We start from the raw sequence: 7,711 nt of genomic DNA on the forward strand, positions 1-7,711 counted from the left end.
CAGAACCAGAACTATATATTAGTAGCTGTATGAAGGTCTACCAGAACCAGAACTATGGTAACTTTATGAGGTTCTACCAGAACCAGAACTATAGTAGCTGTATGAGGTTCTACCAGAACCAGAACTATAGTAGCTGTATGAGGTTCTACCAGAACCAGAATTATAGTAGCTGTATGAGGTTCTACCAGAACCAGAACTATAGTAGCTGTATGAGGTTCTACCAGAACCAGATCTACAGTAGCTGTATGAGGTTCTACCAGAACCAGAACTATAGTAGTAGATGTATGAGGTTCTACCAGAACCAGAACTATAGTAGCTGTATGAGGTTCCACCAGAACCAGAACTACAGTAGCTGTATGAGGTTCTCCCAGAACCAGAACTATAGTAGCTGTATGAGGTTCTACCAGAACCAGAACTATAGTAGCTGTATGAGGTTCCACCAGAACCAGAACTACAGTAGCTGTATGAGGTTCTCCCAGAACCAGAACTATAGTAGCTGTATGAGGTTCTACCAGAACCAGAACTATAGTAGCTGTATGAGGTTCTAACAGAACCAGAACTATAGTAGCTGTATGAGGTTCTACCAGAACCAGAACTATAGTAGCTGTATGAGGTTCTACCAGAACCAGAACTATAGTAGCTGTATGATGTTCTACCAGAACTATATTATAGTAGCTGTATGAGGTTTTACCAGAACCAGAACTATATATTAGTAGCTGTATGAAGGTCTACCAGAACCAGAACTATAGTAACTTTATGAGGTTCTACCAGAACCAGAACTATAGTAGCTGTATGAGGTTCTACCAGAACCAGAACTATAGTAGCTGTATGAGGTTCTACCAGAACCAGAATTATAGTAGCTGTATGAGGTTCTACCAGAACCAGAACTATAGTAGCTGTATGAGGTTCTACCAGAACCAGATCTACAGTAGCTGTATGAGGTTCTACCAGAACCAGAACTATATAATAGTAGCTGTATGAGGCTCTACCAGAACCAGAACTATAGTAACTTTATGAGGTTCTACCAGAACCAGAACTATAGTAGCTGTATGAGGTTCTACCAGAACTATAGTAGCTGTATGAGGTTCTCCCAGAACCAGAACTATAGTAGCTGTATGAGGTTCTACCAGAACCAGAACTATAGTAGCTGTATGAGGTTCTACCAGAACCAGAATTATAGTAGCTGTATGAGGTTCTACCAGAACCAGAACTATAGTAGCTGTATGAGGTTCTACCAGAACCAGATCTACAGTAGCTGTATGAGGTTCTACCAGAACCAGAACTATAGTAGTAGCTGTATGAGGTTTTACCAGAACCAGAGTATAGTAGCTGTATGAGGTTCTACCAGAACCAGAACTATAGTAGCTGTATGAGGTTCTACCAGAACCAGAAGTGTAGTAGCTGTATGATGTTCTACCAGAACCAGAACTATAGTAGTAGCTGAATGTGGTTCTGCCAGAACCAGAATTATATTATAGTAGCTGTATGCGGTTCTACCAGAACCAGATCTATAGTAGCTGTATGAGGTTCTACCAGAACCAGAACTATAGTAGCTGTATGAGGTTCTACCAGAACCAGAACTATATTATAGTAGCTGTATGAGGTTCTACCAGAACCAGAACTATATTTTAGTAGCTGTATGAGGTTCTACCAGAACCAGAACTATAGTAGCTGTATGAGGTTCTACCAGAACCAGAACTATATAATAGTAGCTGTATGAGGTTGTACCAGAACCTGAACTATAGTAGCTGCATGAGGTTCTACCACAACCAGAACTATATAATAGTAGCTGTATGAGGCTCTACCAGAACCAGAACTATAGTAACTTTATGAGGTTCTACCAGAACCAGAACTATAGTAGCTGTATGAGGTTCTACCAGAACTATAGTAGCTGTATGAGGTTCTCCCAGAACCAGAAGTATAGTAGCTGTATGAGGTTCTACCAGAACCAGAACTATAGTAGATGTATGATGTTGTACCAGAACCATAACTATAGCAGCTTTACGATGTTCTACCAGAACCAGAACTACAGTAGCTGAATGTGGTTCTTCCAGAACCAGAACTATATTATAGTAGCTGTATGAGGTTCTACCAGAACCAGAACTATCGTAGCTGTATGAGGTTCTACCAGAACCAGAAGCAGAACTATAGTAGCTGTATGAGGTTCTACCAGAACCACAGCTATAGTAGCTGCATGAGGGTCTTCCAGAACCAGAACCAGACTATAGCAGCTGTATGAGGTTGTACCAGAACCAGAACTATAGTAGCTTTATGATGTTCTACCAGACCCAGAACTACAGTAGCTGAATGTGGTTCTGCCAGAACCAGAACTATATTATAGTAGCTGTATGAGGTTCTACCAGAACCAGAACTATCGTAGCTGTATGAGGTTCTACCAGAACCAGAACTATAGTAGCTGTATGAGGTTCCACCAGAACCAGAACTACAGTAGCTGTATGAGGTTCTACCAGAACCAGAACTATAGTAGCTGTATGAGGTTCTACCAGAACTATATTATAGTAGCTGTATGAGGTTTTACCAGAACCAGAACTATATATTAGTAGCTGTATGAAGGTCTACCAGAACCAGAACTATGGTAACTTTATGAGGTTCTACCAGAACCAGAACTATAGTAGCTGTATGAGGTTCTACCAGAACCAGAACTATAGTAGCTGTATGAGGTTCTACCAGAACCAGAATTATAGTAGCTGTATGAGGTTCTACCAGAACCAGAACTATAGTAGCTGTATGAGGTTCTACCAGAACCAGATCTACAGTAGCTGTATGAGGTTCTACCAGAACCAGAACTATAGTAGTAGATGTATGAGGTTCTACCAGAACCAGAGTATAGTAGCTGTATGAGGTTCTACCAGAACCAGAACTATAGTAGCTGTATGAGGTTCTACCAGAACCAGAAGTGTAGTAGCTGTATGATGTTCTACCAGAACCAGAACTATAGTAGTAGCTGAATGTGGTTCTGCCAGAACCAGAACTATATTATAGTAGCTGTATGCGGTTATACCAGAACCAGATCTATAGTAGCTGTATGAGGTTCTACCAGAACCAGAGTATAGTAGCTGTATGAGGTTCTACCAGAACCAGAACTATAGTAGCTGTATGAGGTTCTACCAGAACCAGAACTATAGTAGCTTTATGATGTTCTACCAGAACCAGAACTACAGTAGCTTTATGTGGTTCTGCCAGAACCAGAACTGTATTATAGTAGCTCTATGAGGTTCTACCAGAACCAGAACTATAGTAGCTGTATGAGGTTCTACCAGAACCAGAACTATAGTAGCTGTATGAGGTTCTACCAGAACTATATTATAGTAGCTGTATGAGGTTCTACCAGAACCAGAACTATATATTAGTAGCTGTATGAGGTTCTACCAGAACCAGAACTATAGTAGCTGTATGAGGTTCTACCAGAACCAGAACTACAGTAGCTGTATGAGGTTCTACCAGAACCAGAACTATAGTAGTAGCTGTATGAGGTTCTACCAGAACCAGAAATATAGTAGTAGCTGTATGAGGTTCTACCAGAACCAGAGTATAGTAGCTGTATGAGGTTCTACCAGAACCAGAACTATAGTAGCTGTATGAGGTTCTACCAGAACCAGAACTATAGTAGTAGCTGAATGTGGTTCTGCCAGAACCAGAACTATATTATAGTAGCTGTATGCGGTTATACCAGAACCAGATCTATAGTAGCTGTATGAGGTTCTACCAGAACCAGAACTATAGTAGCTGTATGAGGTTCTACCAGAACCAGAACTATATTATAGTAGCTGTATGAGGTTCTACCAGAACCAGAACTATATTATAGTAGCTGAATGAAGTTGTACCAGAACCAGAACTATAGTAGATGCATGAGGTTCTACCACAACCAGAACTATATAATAGTAGCTGTATGAGGCTCTACCAGAACCAGAACTATAGTAACTTTATGAGGTTCTACCAGAACCGGAACTATAGTAGCTGTATGAGGTTCTACCAGAACTATAGTAGCTGTATGAGGTTCTCCCAGAACCAGAACTTTAGTAGCTGTATGAGGTTCTGGCAGAACCAGAACTATCGTAGCTGTATGAGGTTCTACCAGAACCAGAACTACAGTAGCTGTATGAGGTTCTGCCAGAACCAGAACCAGACTATAGCAGCTGTATGATGTTGCACCAGAACCATAACTATAGCAGCTTTATGATGTTCTACCAGAACCAGAACTACAGTAGCTGAATGTGGTTCTGCCAGAACCAGAACTATATTATAGTAGCTGTATGAGGTTCTAGCAGAACCAGAACCAGAACTATAATAGCTGTATGAGGTTCTACCAGAACCAGAACTATAATAGCTGTATGAGGTTCTACCAGAACCAGAACTACAGTAGATATATGAGGTTCTCCCAGAACCAGAACTATAGTAGCTGTATGAGGTTCTACCAGAACCAGAACTATAGTAGCTGTATGAGTTTCTACCAGAACCAGAACTATAGTAGCTGTATGAGGTTCTACCAGAACCAGAACTATAGTAGCTGTATGAGGTTCTACCAGAACCAGAACTATAGTAGCTGTATGAGTTTCTACCAGAACCAGAACTATAGTAGCTGTATGAGTTTCTACCAGAACCAGAACTATAGTAGCTGTATGAGGTTCTACCAGAACCAGAACTATAGTAGCTGTATGAGATTCTACCAGAACCAGAACTATAGTAGCTGTATGAGGTTCTACCATAACCAGAACTACAGTAGCTTTATGAGGTTCTACCAGAACCAGAACTATAGTAGTAGCTTTATGAGGTTCTACCAGAACCAGAACTATAGTAGTAGCTGTATGAGGTTCTACCAGAACCAGAACTATAGTAGCTTTATGAGGTTCTCCCAGAACCAGAACTATAGTAGCTGTATGAGGTTCTACCAGACCCAGAACTATAGTAGTAGCTGTATGAGGTTCTACCAGAACCAGAACTATATAATAGTAGACGGCGTTAGTGACGTAGCGACAAGACGGCGTTGGTGACGTAGCGACAAGACGGCGTTGGTGACGTAGCGACAAGACGGCGTTGGTGACGTAGCGACAAGACGGCGTTAGTGACGTAGCTACAAGACGGCGTTAGTGACGTAGCTACAAGACGGCGTTAGTGACGTAGCTACAAGACGGCATTAGTAACGTAGCTACAAGGCAACGTTAGTGATGTAGCTAAAAGACGTCGTTAGTAACGTATCTACAAGACAGCGTTAGTTACGTAGCTACAAGACGCCGTTAGTGATGTAGCTACAAGACTGCGTTAGTGACGTAACTACAAGACGGCGTTAGTGACGTAGCTACAAGACGGCGTTAGTGACGTAGCTACAAGACGCCGTTAGTGACGTAGCTACAAGACGGCGTTAGTGACATAGCTACAAGACGCCGTTAGTGACGTAGCTAAAAGACGCCGTTAGTGACGTAGCTACGTGACAGTGGAGCGTCTTGTTCACGTGTCCGTCACATGAACACCTGCTCTGATTGGCTGAGGACCTACAGCACATTCCCCTGAAGAAGCAAAGCAAGATTTCATCTTGCTTTGCTTCGGTTACGTCAGGCCTGGATAAAACCGGCCATGAAACCCTTTAGAAGCCTGTTTGGTCACATGATGTCGCTGTGATGTCACATGATGTCGCTGTGATGTCACATGATGTCGCCGTGATGTCACATGATGTCGCCGTGATATCACATGATGTCGCTGTGATGTCACATGATGTCACATGATGTCGCTGTGATGTCACATGATGTCGCCGTGATGTCACATGATGTCGCCGTGATATCACATGTCGTCACATGATTTCACTGTGATGTCACATGATTTCACTGTGATGTCACATGATTTCACTGTGATGTCACTCTGATGTCACTCTGATTTCACTGTGATGTCACATGATTTCACTGTGATGTCACTCTGATGTCACTCTGATTTCACTGTGATGTCACATGATTTCACTGTGATGTCACATGATTTCACTGTGATGTCACTCTGATTTCACTGTGATGTCACACTGATTTCACTGTGATGTCACTCTGATTTCACTGTGATGTTACTCTGATTTCACTGTGATGTTACTCTGATGTCACTTTGATTTCACTGTGATGTCACTCTGATTTGACTGTGATGTCACTATTTCCACAGGGGGAGAGGGTTTTCACTAAACGCTGACACGACGTAGAATAAACCGTGTCTGGTGGCGATGGCGAGCAGCAACGCTGACTCCAGACCAGGATAAGGTTTCTGTCCTCAGACGAGCAGAATGCGCTGAAAGAGAAGGGGGTTATCTCGTGGTCAGGAGCGGCTGCGGTGGCGGTCGTCCTGGATCGCAGCTGTCGTTCAGCCTGACTGGTGACTCACTGGAACAGGGAAACAAGCCGCCACAGGGACGGTGTGCTCTGCCGCCATCTTTGCCTCTCAGGACGCATCTGGATGTGTTGCAGCTTCATGTCAGAGCTCCTGAGTGAAGAGGCTCGGCCTACTTTCTGCCTCTCATTTGCATGCAGTGTGCAGGAGGACGGAGCGACTAGCAGGTCACTCTGACCCCCCCCCGCCACCGGTCTGCCCCCCCTAGCCACCACTCCACGTTTCCACGCATACGTGATGTTTCCATGCAGACGTGACATTTCCACGCAGACGTGACGTTTCCACGCGGATGTGACGTTTCCACGCAGACGTGACTTTTCCACGCGGACGTGACGTTTCCAGGCAGACGTGACGTTTCCAGGCAGACGAGACGTTTCCACGCAGACGTGACGTTTCCAGGCGGACGAGACGTTTCCACGCGGACGTGACGTTTCCACGCAGACGTGACGTTTCCAGGCAGACGAGACGTTTCCACGCGGACGTGACGTTTCCAGGCAGACGAGACGTTTCCACGCGGACGTGACGTTTCCAAGCAGACGTGACGTTTCCACGGAGACGTGACATTTCCACGGAGACGTGACATTTCCATGCAGACGTGACGTTTCCACGCAGACGTGACGTTTCCACGCAGACGTGACGTTTCCACGCAGACGTGACGTTTCCACGCAGACGTGACGTTTCCACGCAGACGTGACGTTTCCACGCAGACGTGACGTTTCCATGCAGACGTGACATTTCCACGGAGACGTGACGTTTCCACGGAGACGTGACGTTTCCAGGCAGACGAGACGTTTCCACGCGGACGTGACGTTTCCACGCAGACGTGACGTTTCCACGCAGACGTGACGTTTCCACGCAGACGTGACGTTTCCACGGAGACGTGACGTTTCCATGCAGACGTGACGTTTCCACGCAGACGTGACGTTTCCACGCAGACGTGACGTTTCCACGCAGACGTGACGTTTCCATGCAGACGTGACATTTCCACGGAGACGTGACGTTTCCATGCAGACGTGACGTTTCCATGCAGACGTGACGTTTCCATGCAGACGTGACGTTTCCACGGAGACGTGACGTTTCCACGCAGACGTGACGTTTCCACGCGGATGTGACGTTTCCACGCGGATGTGACGTTTCCACGCAGACGTGACGTTTCCACGCAGACGTGACGTTTCCACGCGGACGTGACGTTTCCACGCGGACGTGACGTTTCCACGGAGACGTGACGTTTCCACGCAGACGTGACGTTTCCATGCAGACGTGACGTTTCCAGGCAGACGAGACGTTTCCACGCGGACGTGACGTTTCCAAGCAGACGTGACACACACAGATC

This window comes from Telmatherina bonti, assembly GCF_933228915.1.
Source record: "Telmatherina bonti genome assembly, chromosome: 20".
In the NCBI taxonomy this organism is placed as follows: Eukaryota; Metazoa; Chordata; class Actinopteri; order Atheriniformes; family Telmatherinidae; genus Telmatherina; species Telmatherina bonti.